The sequence below is a fragment of the Silurus meridionalis genome, chromosome 20 (assembly GCF_014805685.1).
Source record: "Silurus meridionalis isolate SWU-2019-XX chromosome 20, ASM1480568v1, whole genome shotgun sequence".
NCBI lineage: Eukaryota > Metazoa > Chordata > Actinopteri > Siluriformes > Siluridae > Silurus > Silurus meridionalis.
Window position 1 is genome coordinate 2,686,299 of NC_060903.1, and position 13,577 is coordinate 2,699,875.

At 39.0% G+C, this 13,577-nt stretch overlaps 1 long non-coding RNA gene across 1 annotated transcript; it reads left to right on the forward strand.

Moving 5' to 3' along the window:
* Nucleotides 1-274: 274 nt before the first annotated feature.
* Nucleotides 275-12,543, forward strand: LOC124402786. The gene is made up of 3 exons (XR_006928786.1): nt 275-507; nt 7,042-7,178; nt 9,859-12,543. It is a non-coding gene; the product is annotated as an uncharacterized LOC124402786 (long non-coding RNA).
* Nucleotides 12,544-13,577: the final 1,034 nt, after the last annotated feature.

Here is a 13,577-nt window from a genome sequence, read left to right on the forward strand (position 1 = left end):
TTTTTTTATAAGGTAAATTTTTCCACAGTAAATGTATTAGTACATGAGGACCATGGGTTCTGTACTGTAAGTGTGAGGGTCATAAAGCAAACTGACTTTGTCAATAAATTGCCACTTAAAACACATAAAACCGCGAAGGTTTGGAGAAGGAGTAGAAAGTCGTTGAGTCTCAGAACGAGATTTTGTGGTGTACATGAGGAAAAGAAGGAAGGGCAAAAGTCCATGTCCTCGCTCTGTGAAAGCGGAAGAGCTAGCATTCGTCACAACTGACAACTGGCTCCATCGTGGGCTTAAGAAATGATACGGGGTGCATGACATCCACGTTACTGAGAGCTCTGTTTTCCTTTTTCCGAAGACTTTGTCTATAGTGTATGTCTGTGTTTGTGTGAGTTTTTTCTTTTTGTGCGCAATAACCCTGAGGAAAAGTTCAGATGTGAAGGAGGAAGAGAACTCCCCTGAGAGCTGATAAGTTCCACTAACAAAAACAGAAGTTCTTTCAATGTCCAGGTGAGGATAATAAATGAGAACGGGAATGAGGCCGTCGGGGTCTTGAAGCGGTTTCACTTGTTATCAGGGCGCCGTAGCAAAATTAGCACGCCGGAATTTTCCACCCTTTTTTGGATTTCCAGCTTGTTTTGGTCCTTTGGACTTGGAAGTTGGTTTGAAGGATACTTGAGTAATTGTTATACATTATATGGATTAAACGTTTACGGACACTCAAAACATGTGCTTTTTGAACCTCTAATTTTACATTTAGTCCCCGTCTCTTGTTAGAATCACCTCCACTCTTCTGGGAAGATGTTCCACTAGATTTCGTGGAGATTTGTCCTCATTCAGCCACAAGGGTGTTAAAGTCAGATACTGATGTAGGTGTAACCCTTGATGGATTTGAGGTCAGATCTCTGAAGCAGATCTTCTACACAATTCCAACGCATGTAAAACACATCTTAATGGAGCTGGCTTTGTGCACAGGGGCATTGTCATGCACTGGTCATAAAGGTTTGGGTTTCCTAGTTCAAGTGAGGGGAACAATTCATGCTATCTCATGCTAGCTAACAGTTGGCAAAGAACCAAAAATGTCTGGAAAAGTCACTACATTTCAAAGTAAAATATGAAAGGTTTTTTTTAACTACATTTCGCAAAATCATTCGTTCTTTTTTATTTATTAGTTGATAAAAACTTAATTGGTCAATCACATAGTAAGCCACCAATCGGCGTAGAGCGCACGCTCTGTTTTAAACTTGTTCTGATTGCTGCTTCGCAGTGGCGGATTTAGGAGACATGGGCAGCCTTAGATGGGCATCCTGCCGGGGCGGTGGGGGCGTCATGAGGCGTCTTTATTATATCATGTCACGGTGAAAGAACGTGGTCGGGACTCGGAGTGCACAACCACCACCCAGAGAAGTTCCCCTCACTCACACAGTCAGAAAGGAGGGACAGGGTCTGGGTGACATCACATCACGTCAGTAAGGAGAACTGAATCAAATTAAAATGATCTCACGTTTTAAGACCGCAGTGTTTTCAGGGAGTTGCATATTTAGGTACATTAGTGCAAATTTGTTAACATGGCTAACTTTTTTTTACATATTTAACTAAGCTAAGTTTGTTTTTTGTTCGTTTTGTTTTTGGAAGTTTGTTTTGCTAATGCTAGGCTAGACTAGCACTGATTCCAGTAAGCTAACATTTTATGCTAGGCAGTTCAATGGTCAATACTAAAAGCCTGAGAGATGGTTTTAGCAAAGTGATGAAAATGACTTTCACCTTTCAGTGAGTAAATGTTCTTATCTCTATTTTTACTTGAATATAATATCTCACTACTTTGTCCACCTCTGCCTGAACCTGTGTGTGTTTGAGACAATAGTGCAGCAAGTGTATAAAAATTCCTGCTATCTTTTCTTGATAGAGATAGCGTATGCTGTGCATATTAGCATTCCTAGCATTCCTAGATTCCCTCAGGTACGTCTCAGTGCAAAAAAAAAAAAAAACACTGACAGAGATGATTCAGCTGTAAAAGTGATGTCCTTTCTGCTCAAGAACCTTTTCTTTTTTTAATATGACATTTAGTTTTGTTCCAGTAACCTCATGATTCAGATTCTACATTGACTCATTTTGGGTCATTAGCATGGTTTAGTATTCTCTGGATTTCAAGATAATAACGTTAGCTTCCCCTTAGCATTCTACTGTTTTAATGTTTGACTAAACTGAATAGAATTTTGAAAAATATTATTTCGAGACTCCCATGTTTGTTTTATGTCCTTATGTATAAAAAAGTGTGCTTTAATTAATCTCAACAGTGTTTAGGCTGATGGTATCCTAAGTTTTCAACCTAGACTTCAAAGCACTTTTTTACGTCGCTCTGGATGAGAGACATCTGCTTAAAATGTTTTTTTACACACCTATAAATTGTAATTTGGGCCATTAAAGAAAATGAAAAATTTGGTCTGGATACTGCTGCAGAAACATCACCACAGTTCATCTTTCACAAGGTTGAACCTGCTTGAACAGTCAAAATATCCAAGATTTTCTTTCATACACTACATGGACAAAAGTTTGTCAACACCTTTGCTTCTTTTTGAACATCCCATTCCAAATGTAATCATTTGCTTTTAGAATCACCTCCATTCTTCTGGGACGATTGTTCCACTAGATTTTGGAGTGTGCTTTTTGAGATTTGTGGAGATTTCATTCAGCCATATTGATGTTAGTCAAGTCCAATTCATCCCAATAGGATTGAGGTCAGAGCGTGTTAGAAGGCCACTCAAGATCTTCCACACACCAAACCCATGTAAAGCATATCTTCATGGAGGTTGGTGAACATTGTCATGCTGGAAAAGGTTTGGGTCTCCTAGTTCAAGCTACAGCATCCAAAGATATTTTAAACAATTGTGTGCCTCGACTTTGTGGTAACAGTTTGGTAGAAGCAACAGAAATGTTTGGAAAAGTCATGTGTCCCAGAACTTTTGTCCATATTTTGTATGTCAAGTTTGTCAGAAAAGATGCATTATCTAAAATCAACTAGGACGAACTGCAATTTTGTAAAATTCTAGTTAAAGGCCAGCGTTTTGTAACAAGGTGTGTTTTTGTGTTTCTGCACAATCCAACCATTAACTTCCCAGTTTCATTTTCCCTCCCACCATTATTACTGAAAAAAAAAACTCGTCTCTGAGCCGCCTCACTAAATCACTAAGTTCATTTAAGTTTTTTTTTTGTCTCCAACTGCTCCAGACGTAATCCAAGTTTGCGCAGGGGTTCAGAGCAAGGTCACAGCAATCTCCCCTCTCCCACTAGCTCAACAGTCAGCTCGCATCCAAGAAGCTCAGAGCTGAGTTCAACAGAGCGGTTTATGGGAAACTGTGCTCACCGCCAAATGCAATACTTTCCGGCGTATTTCTGTCAGAGCTAAGGCCTTTTCAAAACAATGCAATTTCTGAACTTGTAGAAACCCCTGTTTAAATCATTTACCTTCATGTCAATGAGCCAGATTCTGAAACATGCTTTACGCACACGTCCGAATCGACTGTTCGGGATTATGAATTATCTATAAATGGCTCATTTTGGAGGCATAAAGCACAATTAGGACATCCTGCCTGCATTCCCAGAGCTGATTTGAATATATCATGTTGTATACTTTTACACTTCTGGATAAATGATGTAAAAAAAAAAAACAAACATTACCGTATGTCAATTTATATGTCATACTTCTTCTGATGTTGAATCACAAATTAGAAAGAAAAACATTTTTGAAGATAATTTGTTCCTGGCATGTTTCGTTTGTGCTCATTCTGAGCAATTTAGATATTTCTTTTCAAATGAGTCACCAAAAAGCAAGCAAATCAGTATCAGTTACAGCCATGCACTAAATCATTCTCTGTGTTTGTCGGTTTGTCGAATTTGTGGTTTTGTCGAATGATTTTAGGGAATCATTTTGGTTATGAGATACACTCCTCCAGTGGCGGACAAAGTACACAAACCCTGTACTTCAGTTAAATTAGAGAGGCTCTCTGTAAAATATTACTCCAGTAAAAGTGTCCCTTTAAACTTTGCCTTGAGTATTTGCCTTTAAATGTACAGACGCGCCCCACTTTACGAACATTCACTTTACGAAATTTCGCGGATACGAACAAACCTGTCCTGTCCAGAGGAAGACCAAGGAGGAGGTTTATGGATGTGGTGAGGGAAGACATGCAGGTAGTTGGTGTGAAAGAGACAGATGCAGCGGACAGGGGGGGTGTGAAGACGGATGATCTGCTGTGGCGCCCCCTAATGGAAGAAGCCAAAAGAAGAAGTAGAAGAAGACATTAAAAATATTGTATACAGTACTCCGATTATCAATAACGAACACAGTAACAACTTGCTAGTTAAAAAGGAACGACTGATTTCACAAAATGTAGTTGAGTAAAAAGATATTTGACTTGAAATTGTAGTGAAGTTAAAGTAAAAGTCTCCCTAAATGGAAATCCTTCATTAAAGTACAGATACAAATGATATTTACTATGTTAATGTGCACCACTGCACTCCTCTCTTACTAAATAATATGCAGTATTGAAATATTCAGATTTTTTTATATGTCTGGGACACCTGACTTTTCCGGCCATATGTGGTTCTTCTTCCAAACTGTTACTACAAACTTGAACACACACAATTGTATAGGACGTCGTCTATGCGGTAGCAGGAGATGTCCCCTTGTCTTGAACGTCGAGACTCAAAACCTGTTCCTGCGTTGACAATGCTCCTGTGCATAAAGCCAGCTCCATGAAAACATGCTTTAGAAGATCTTCAGTGGCCTGCTATAGAGCTTAAACCCTAATAAACATCTTTGGGATGAATTGAAACACTGACTGCACACCAGACCTCCTCAACTCACCTACATCAGTACCTGACTTTACTACCACCCTTGTGGCTGAATGAACCTCACACAAATCTCCAGAAGCACACTCTAAAATCCTACATTTCCAGAAGAGACTTAATGTGGAATTGGATGTTCAAAAAGAATCAAATTCTGTGGTTATGTGTCCACAAACGTTTGTCCATACAGTGTATTTGCCTTGTGTGCATTCACACCACAAATACGCATTTCTATCTCGCTTTCCTAATCGTGCTTTCCGTCATGACGACTACAAATACGGCATGAGGATCCGAGGCGCTGAGGCTATTTTTTGCTCCATAAGCTATTACACTGTATGATAGTGTGCGCCTGTGGTGTTTAGGGACTTCCCCATCAATCTTCCTCCATCAGCGGGCCGCTGGGAGAACATAATACGCTGATAAGTAGTGTAAGCACTTCAGCTCAGCCAAAGAACGAAACTTGGTAAAGATTCCATAAGGGAAACATGCACGGAGAGCGTCAGCTCTCGTGACGCTTATGAGATTACGTTTACGGATCTGCAATCTGTAATCGTTAAAATGTTTTGAAAAAGGAACATGCAAATGAATATGTCAAGTCTTCCAGGTGTTTCTAGATTTCCAGATGCTCCAGATTTCTAGGGAGTTGTATCATCCTAATTTCCTAAAGATCCATGAAAGAAGTTCTTTTTTTTCCATTGAAATTGATTGACGTTTATTTTGAAAGTAAAACCATACTTAAATGATATACTGCGAATATCCATAATGTCCTCAATGCTAATAAGGCATGCTTTGTGCAGATTTTATAGAATTTTATTCTAAATCCCTCAAATTTTTTATAAATGTATAGTTTTTTGTAAAAAAAAAAATTAAGTTGCGTAACTTGAAAATATGGTAAGAATCTTAAAGAAGGAGTCTTAAAGAATAGTGATCAGTACGGGGTATAATACTGTCATACATTAATATGTAACAAGTTTCAGTACAATATTTTATCAAAACATAGCAATTTATTGTAACCTAACCACTGATCCACCATTTCCACATGACTCAGAGACTAGACTCAGATGTTCAGATGTTCTCCTATTACGTGCAGGATTCACCCTGTTTTCATATATTCCTTCCAATGCTTTCCTGAATCCATGCAAACAAACACACACACCTCTCAGCCAAGAGACCTATTAATTACCGATGTGACTTTAAAACTTCCTGCTTTGCCCTCTTCAATTAAGCTAATCTGCCTGAACGCTTTTTAAAAAGCAGGAAACGGCTTGAAATAGTTCTCCGTTTTCAGCATGCCTGAGATCCCATCAGGGCACGTTAATGCGGAGATCAACAACGTTTCATCGCCCAGGGAAATGAGCTCTGTCATTTTTTCCTGTGCACTAAAGGAGAATGTGGGAATTTTTGAAAGGAACAGCGGCTGCCGTGGGCACGGACGAGGGCCGAGTCACGATGTACGTGCTCAAGGTCATGGTCGTCCAGCCTTCCTCTCTGCCAGCATGCATTTTTATTGTGCTTACTGAGAAGGAAAAGCAGACTCTGATGATGTGTTTAGAAAATGGAAGTGGGCAGAAGCCCTTTTTGACTGACGATTATGTGCAGTTTTTGAAGATGTGGGATGCAAATGCAGATTAGGACGATCCAATCCACCGTCCATAATCCAATATCATTCACGTAAAACAAGTGCGGGTCTGATCTAGAAACAACAAAAATTCAACAAAACAATAATGAGAATGTGAAAGCATAAAGAAAAAAAAACTGGGAGAACAAAACAGAACAAAGGCATGGAAACGGCAAAATCAATTAGATTAGATTAGATTAGATACAACATTATTGTTATTGCACAAATTACAGGCACTCACAACAAAATGCAGTTGTGCAACTAAAGAAAGTGCAGCAAATATGTAAATATGTGTACAACAAACAAACAAATAAATAAAAATCTCTGGGACAAAAATATGTACAGAAGCTGTTAAGCTTCAAAGAACAGTAATAATTAATTATATACACGTCTTTATATACATATATATATATATATATATATATAGGGTGTACTTTCTTTTTCACATGCCTGTATATGTGGAATATATGAGTGTACAATATATGAGATATATGTACATGGTATATTCAAGAATACCTAAGATAATACAGTGTATATAGTGATGAGGGTTGTTTTAAACTGTGTGTAATCGGAAACAGGTGCGAGTGATCAGTGCTGGAGTTGTTGGAACTCAGGGTGGCCATGTTTAAAGGCTGCAGTGTCTGATGGGAAATGGAGTTTGAGTCATATTCATGTCAAGCATTATGACTTCTGCATGCTGCAGGGGATTTCAAAGGTAAGTACGGCGACATGCAAGTACGACAGAATCGAACGAAGTCAGAAACAGCAGAGAACAAAACCAAAGCTGATCCTCAAAACCATAAAGAATGTCACAATTAGAAACATGAAACATGCACATCAGACAGCTTTAGTGATCATACAATAGGCTTTAGTGATGACAAGATTGGATCATTTTAGTGACTCGGTTCTTTGAATCTTGTTCATCAAAACGAAGGAATCTTTTTTTTCTTTTTATTCATTTACTTCATTTTGTTCCTTTGATCAGAAATAAAAGAAAATGTTACATTTTCAACCAGCAGATTCCCCCAACACGTGTACATACACCAACTTTGAGTTCCAATAATGAAAATATGACAATGCAGATCAAGACAAATGATGATAAACTGATGAAATGGTTCGTGTTGTTAGTTCTTTTTTCATGTGACCCCCATATTTACTGTGAAATTAATTGTCAAGATTCGGACCAAAAAACCCTGATCTATCGCATTGTGTAGCGTCTATGGGAGTCACTTGAATAAAAAACTCAGACTAGAAGATTCGAGAGGTGAACTACTCGATTCTGTATCCTGTACACAACTTATGGAGATTTTGCAAAAAAAAATGAAGAATCATTCTTTGAGACGACTCGATCTTCTGAGTCACATTAAAGACTCGTTCAACATTAATGAATCGTTCATAAATGACCCATCACTACTAAGCTCTGCATTACTGATCAGAAGGCCCCAATATCGCCAATCTGCCACTCTTGGGCCCTTGAGCAAGGCCCTCAATGGTTATGGTACAGGTACAGGTATTGGGATATTTAAAGAAAGAATTTCACTGTGCTGTAAAGTACATGTGACAAGTATAAAGCACCTTGGTTACTTCTGAAACACAATTTCAAACTTAGACACATGATCCAAAACCGAAACTGCAACACCAACTATGCAACAACACCAAAAAACATAAATATAATCAGAAACGCAATTGCAAAACCAAATCCATAGAAATAGCAAGTGTTTTTTATTCCAGGAAGCCTAAATCTAACACCACCGAGTTCCAGGTTGAACCTACTTCCTGAACTTTCCTTCAAAATATCGTTGTTTCTGTTTTTTGCTCGTTTTTGGGCACAATCCAAGGTTTCCGCAAGTATTTCTCCAGAGAAAAAAAAACACCTGGCCAATTGACCTTGACGGTTGATACACACTTTATCATGCGCCCTCCCGTTTCTACACCACTCTCATAATCACACTAAATCAACAGCGGCTTCTCGCCGGCGCTCCAAATGCTTTCAGCTGTTTTTTCGAATGCGCCGTATTTGCTGAACGCATACCAGCGTTTTTCACCCTTTTTACCTGTGAACTGAAACTCACCTCCAGCTCCACCCTTTTTTTTTTTTACAAAGAAAGTAGGAACGAAAAAAAGACTCGGGGTGGAAGTTATGTTGACGATAATGTTCTGAGGATTGAATAGAGACATCAGAGGTGTGAAGAGTAAAAATCCTACTTGAGTAAAGGTGTAGATATGTAACTCCATTACAAATTCATGGATTCCAATGTGACTTGAGTAAAAGATTTTGAGTATCTGATTTAAACAGAACTCGACTCATATTGAACTCAGGTTCAAAGATGCACCGGTCCTCGCGGACACATGTTACTGAAAAGCCAAAAACGGTGTATTTGTAAGGTTTGATTTCCTAAAACAGATTGTACACTTCAACACTGCATTATCTAAATCAGCACAACAGCCTCTACAACAAGGCAGAATGAACCAAAAGTCAAACAAAAAAAGAAACACGACAAAGTAGAAAAGCAAAAAAATGAATCTTTAATTAACGAATAAAGTTACAGTATCATGTCACAATGCAGAAAAAACGTTAGCATTCAACTGACAAATCACATTAAATTAAATTGTCAAATTAAAGTTACTGGAGTATTTCCATTTGGAGAGACTTTGATTTCACTACACTTCAAAGTCGAATATTTTACTTTTTATTTAAATACATTTTGCGAAATCGTCTATCCTTTTTATTTATGAGTGAATAAAACGTAATTGGTCAATACACGATAGATATCAATCGGTGACTCATTAATATCATTATATTAATAGACTGGTGTGCTGAGAGTCACATTTGAGTTGATCATAGTACTTTGGATACTTAAATACATCTGAAGGCAAAAACTTTTGTACTTTTACTTAAGTGAAAGTTTAAAGGGACACTTTTACTGTTACTGGAGTCATAATTTACCTACTGTATCTCTACTGTAACTCAACTACATGGTTTGTGTAGTTCATCCATCACTGATTATTTGAGAGAAAATAAATGCAAATATTCCGAACAGACAGAGAGGGGTGATAAAAACTGTTTTTCAAAATTGTTGGAATTGATTCGAGCTCTTTTTGGACTGAAAATGAGGCCAGCGGTGCTAAAAAGTTGCTCACAGGTGCACTACAGATGCAGTCAGGGGAGTGTTGAGCCTTAATGACTTTAATCTCCAACAGAGGTGCGAAAAGTCTCGAAATGTCAGTTAAAATATAGTGGAGTAAAAGTACATCTATTAAGTCATAAATGAAGTTGAGTACAGAGTGAAAGTTGTTTATAATATATGATAAACTTAAAACTAAAACTAGAAAATAGAAAAAAAAAAGAAGTTTATGCAAATACTGGTGCACATGACGTCTCTCCTGTGCTTCAGCATGGTTCGTTTCTGGGATCTGATTGGGCAGTGATTAATTTTCCCCAGCGGCAGCCCTGACAATAGTCTCAGACTTCATGACTATTACCATAGCACCACTTCAATCACAAGGACCAGCGCATCTTATGATCATCAGCTTGAAGAACGATGGCCCCCGTTTAGAACCTTTTATCGGGACACTAACATTTATTTAACCCTTTCCTCCTGGGGTGAAGAGGACGCTGAGGCCTGAAGGAGACGTCTGGCTCCTTAACCGATCCTAATATCACATTTCCAAGCTCTTACGTCAGAATGCAATACGCACTCATAAAACACACACACACACACACACACACACACACACACACACACACACCCACTCACATCACCATTACAAACACAAGATCCACGATGGAAAAGCACAACCTCCAGGGTTACAACAATACTCGCACAGGCCCGGAGCTCGTTCTCCTACGCATTCCTGCGCATGACACACTCTCTGAGTCGGTGTGTATAAATTCACGCCTGGGTTCGTCCGACGCCTTCAGCAGAACTACCAGTCTCCTCCCTGTTCTCGTTCTCTCCGCAGGGAGGGACACATTGAAGGCGATGCAAGTCGATTTCATCAGAGCAGAGAAAGAATTCTGGAGGGGAAAAAAAAGAGCCACAAGGTTCATTCAGTGTGCAGTTAAGGGCAAAACTTTGACTCTCCCACACTTCCTCTGGTGGGACGTTCGCTTCTTTTGATTTCTCATTCCGTGAGGAACATAACAGGGCCACGGACACCGAAATAAATCGTGAGCCTTCGGTCCAGAGTTGCGGTGCTGGATATCACTTAAACATGCTGGTGTTTTTTTTTCTAGGGAGGAAGAAGATGGAGCACTTTATCTAGCTCTGGAGAACGTCTAGCTCACTGTACTCGGTTTGTTCCCACACTGTGGGCCCAAGCATCAAACGCTCTGTGCCATTAGCTTATGTAACACACACAGGCACACACAGGGCTGTGAATGGAGCGGGACTCGGGTTGATAGCACAAATGCTTGGAAAGTGTAGTAATCTGAGCAAAAATAACTGCTTTTTATGTAGTTAGCATCCTATTTCTTGATCACTTGACTGAACTCCATCCCCTGCTGCTTTACACACATTAGATCAGCATTTTTTTATGCTAGGCGTATTAATTAGCATACGTTAGTCTATCAATCATACACATTTTGCACAAAAGTATTGGGACATCTGACTTTTCCAGACATATGTTGTTCTTCTTCCAAATGTTCTCACAACATTCGAGGCACACAATTGTGTAGGATGGTCTCTGAATGTGCTAGCATGACATATTCCCTTCATTTGAACTAGGAAACCCAAACCTGCTTTAGAATGACATTGCCCCTGTGCACTAAACAAGATCCATGAAGACTATGGTTTACATGCATTGGAAGTGTGTGGAAGATCTTGAATGGTCTGCTTTAGTGCTCAAACTCTAATGAACACCTTTGGAATGAATGGCAATGCTGACTGCACCCCAGAAGTCCGCACCTCACCTGCAACAGTACCTGACTTACCGGCGTGCTACGTTCCATATATATATATAGCAAACTATTTTTCATTATTTCTGCTTCTCCAACCATATTAGCTCAAATTTTTGTGGCCATCGCTCCTCTCTCACTCAGTGTAGCACTGGCACTTCACTCGTCCTCTTTTCTTTTGTTTGACTAGGCTCGCTTTTCCACTTGGTGTCCTCTTGTCGGTGTTTGGCCGCACTCCTAAACACCTGTCAGTCCTCTGTCCCTGTGTGAGGTCCACTTTCACAGCCCATCGAATGCTCCATCATCCAGAACACTCTGGCACAACACTAAACCCCACCACTCACCCCCTCCCTCGTCCATTCCTCGCCGCAGCTCCCTGTGTTCACCGCAGCTGGCCCCGAGTCCCCGGAGCATCCACCATTTGTTTATAATTAGCTCTGGCACCTCTTCACTACTTAGAGAGTGATTGTTTTTTAAAAAGGGGGTCTGCTGAGACTCTTGATAAATGGCTGCTCGGTGGCTCAGAGAAATTTGGAACTCCAGTGCCCACAATCAGGAAGAGAGGACATTCCTAGCAAGCCGCGACTGACAGACGCTCTGATAGAGAAATAGACAGACACATAGGCTTCCCCTGGAATTACTCAAATGAGCAAGCTTGGAGAAAAAAAGCCTCAGAAGAAGTGTCTGAAGTGTCCAAACCCCAGGAGCAACAACGACCACTTGTTCTCTGGTGATGCTCAATTAATAAGCAGCAGTGTTTATATGGAGAAGTGTGAGGTGTAAATACACTTTGTGTGGTCCCCACGGAGCCGAGGGAAGGCCGAGGCGATGGCAACCCGTGTTTTAGAGCAGGCTCACGACTGTTTACCGACGAGGACAACATCCATGGGAACACAGCGCCACGGGATTTGTGGAGGAGCCCGAGCAATTCATCATTCAGTATTTGGGATATTTAATAGGCCTGTGTTTGGAGGATTTCACACAAGATGGTGGACGTCATTTAATACTTAATCGGATATTTACAGTGCTACAGGAGCAACGCTACAATTCTACACTTCTATACTTTCATACACCTTTTAGACACGTCACAGAGATTTTTTTTGGAATATGTTGTAAATATGGTTTCTGATTTCCTTCAGATTTTTTTCACGTCATTCATTTTTCTTTTGCGTTATTTTTCTGATTTTTTTTTCACACGTCGGTATGCATTTCAATCAATATATATTATTATATATGTATTTTTTATTAATTTTTTTTATATTAATTATTTATATTTCCCATGAAAGGGGTTTTTATTTGTTTACAATATTTTACATTTGTATTTGTAATTTTTTTTTTGTCATTTTGGAATTCTTTTTTTTGTTAACAATTTTATTAAATAATTATTTATATTTTTCATGTTTTTCTGAATTTTTTTTCAGTATTTCTTTTTTATTATTCATGTTTTTTTTTTTTAAGTTTTTATTATTTCCACTACATTTTCGGACATTAACATTTCATTTTATTATGTTACTATATATTCCACTGGAAAAATGGAAAAAAAATATATATACTGTATATATTATGAGATTTTTTTACACTGTAGATTTCTTTTTATTTTGTTGTGAAATTTGATTTGCTTTTCACATGTTTATTTTATAATATGGTTGTATCTTTCACATGTAATCACACATCACTCAATTAATATGGGTGAGAAAATTAAATACGGTCATGTGAAATATAAATGAATAATCGATAAAAGAGTGATTTTTGGTAAAAAAATATCCAAGGAATTGAAAAATTATTCGATGCGTTCTGTCATATAATAGTTGGTTGCTAACCAAGCGTCAGGTGTGAAATCTGTCAAACCGAACCCAGTTCTAAAGTCTACACAAATCCAGCCAGACGCCTCCGCCTTGGCAACTCCTTGAACACAACGTAGTTCGTGTTCCCATGTAATTGGTGTGTGTGTTTACTCAGCAATCCATCATAAGTCAGAGAGGCCCTGTTTGATTTAATGGAGGCACAAGTTGAACCTTTATATGGAGTTTCCACAAGAATCGACGCTGATCCCTTCCAAATTTCGTTTCGTTACTTTTCTTTGATCTTTGATGATCGCACCAAAATCAGACATCCTGGACTATATTTGGGCCATATCGTCCAGTCAGCGTCCTCCTTTCGTTTCACCGCTGGATCGGCTGATCCGGCTCCTACCTTTCACCTTTAAGCGACCCATTA